Here is a 2,500-nt window from a genome sequence, read left to right on the forward strand (position 1 = left end):
TGGTTGTCGTGGACGTCGATGGTACAAACGGATGTGCTTTCCGTCTGATGGCAGTGTATGCACCGTCCTTAACGGGTCGGGCGGATTTCTTTAGACGTCTAGAGTTTTTCCTGGGAACGTCAAGACCTTTACTATTAGTAGGGGACTGGAACGCTACCTTGGACACGCATCTAGACTATGTGGGAATGGATAGGAGTAGAAGGGGATGTAAGTGCCTTAAAGACCTGCTCAGACGTTTCCATTTGTCTGACAGGTTCCGACTCGACTATCCGAACGTGCCAACGTGGACTTGGACAAACCGCGTCGGATCGTCGAGATCGTATCTAGATAGAGTTCTATGTAGGACAGCGGATAGAGTTAGTGTAGGATGTCCACAATTTAAAATAGTCAGCTACACGGATCACAAATTTGTGACGTGTACGCTCGACTTAGATAAAACACATAGGCAGGGTCCCGGTTACTGGAAACTGAACGCTTCGCTCTTAGCGCGGCAAGTTTACAGGAACCGGATTAACGAATTAATTAAGAGGGCGTTAACAGGAGCCATCGTTAACAACCGATGGTGGTTTGCCCTGAAAATAGCAATTAAATCGGAATCTATTAGGTTTAGTAAAGAACTAGCGATAGATCGAAATAGAATAGAGGGAGACTTAGTCAAGAAACTAGAAGAGGCACTTACAACTGGCAGCGCAACCAACGTTTTGGCAGCGAGGATGGCCCTCGACCAACACCTCAACGCCAAACACGAAGGTTGCGTCGTCAGAGCTAAAATGCGTGCCTTAAGGAACGAAGGGATCGAAGCTGCGCGAGAAGCCCGGGTGGCGGAGGCGCAACGCGGTGACAGAGCCACTATTCGGTCTCTAATTGATGAACAAGGATGCAGTTTACTCGAACCCGAAAGGATGTGTGGGGCCTTTCAACAGCACTTTGCTCGACTGTTTGGTGCGAGCGGTGGGTCGGAACGCAGGATGGACTTCAGTGCCTACCTGACTGGCCTGCCGCGGCTCACGGCGGGAGAAGCAGAGTGTTGTGAGGGTCCCATCACAGCTGCTGAAATAAGGGATGCTATGGCGGGCTGCGCGAGGGATAAGTCGCCTGGATTGGATGGTCTACCCTACGAGCTGTATTGCCAAATGCCAGACTTGTTTGGAGACCTCTTGGCATCAGTCTACTGCAACTGGCAACAAAACGGGAGAATTCCCAGTTTCGTGAGCCGAGGTGCAGTGACATTGCTGAAGAAAGACCCAAACAAGGGGAATTTTATAGATAATTTCAGGCCCATCACTCTGCTCAACGCAGATTTGAAAATTTTGGCCAAAGTAATAGCCGAGAGGTTGGCGCTTGTCATCGATAAACTGGTCGACAAGGCGCAAACATGCGCAGTGCCGGGCAGAAGCATCCATGACAACCTCCACCTCATGCGCTACATCATGGACAGGGTAGTTAAGGATCCTGGCATGGGTGGGGCGTTGATCAATTTAGATCAATCTAAAGCCTTCGATAGGGTGGACCATCGATACCTGGCGGCCGTCCTCAGGGCGGCTGGCTTTGGTCCCGTTTTCCGCGGTTGGATCGCTGCCTTGTATAGCGGCATCCGATCGGTAATTCGGGTGAACGGTCACCTGTCAAAACCTTTCGACATCAAGCGTTCGGTCCGTCAGGGATGTCCCCTGTCGGCGCTTCTGTATGTATTGACGCTCGAACCACTACTGCGGAAGCTGGCGACACTGAGGGGTATCCCACGGGAGCTGGGTTGCGGGACGAGCGTGTCTGCATATGCGGACGATGTCACCGTCATAGTGTCGAGCGAAAAGCACGTCGAGATGCTAAGCGAGACACTTAAAGAATACGAAACGGTGACAGGAGCAAAACTTAACCCGGAAAAGTCGGTGGGTTTGCTACTCGGCACCTGGAGAAGCAAGCCTATACCGTCCAACAGTGACTCCGTAGTGGGACGCTGGACGGACGGACCGGTTAAACTGCTCGGGGTCTGGTTCAATCCGGACCTCCAGATGGATAAGAACTGGGACGAAATCACCAGTAGAGTAATCAAACTCAGCCAAACATGGGCCGAGAGAAAGTTATCTCTAAAAGGTCGGGCGGAGGTGGCTAATGCGTATATCGCATCAGTCATTGATTACCGCCTGACCGTCGTACCTTGTCCCAATGCCACCATCACGAAACTAGAACGCATACTCTTCCGCTTTCTGTGGAAGGGTGGCGTTCCGATGGTGAGGCGATCCATTTGCTGTCAACAACCGTTACATGGAGGACTGGGGATGCCGTGGTTAATGATGCGCAGACATGCGCTGAGACTGCGGCATCTCTGGAACTTCATTGAAGACGGTGAACAGGTGTGGGCGCCGTTTGTGAGGCTCGCCTTCCCGCAGCTCGTCTCACTCACCGAACTGCAAACATGGATCAAAAAGAGACCGAAACTGGGCGATTGGCACCGCGAGTGTCGCCAAGCTCTACAACAGCTCTGCCGTCCGGGATCAAA

The sequence above is a fragment of the Octopus bimaculoides genome, chromosome 5 (assembly GCF_046866305.1).
Source record: "Octopus bimaculoides isolate indiv1 chromosome 5, ASM4686630v1, whole genome shotgun sequence".
NCBI lineage: Eukaryota > Metazoa > Mollusca > Cephalopoda > Octopoda > Octopodidae > Octopus > Octopus bimaculoides.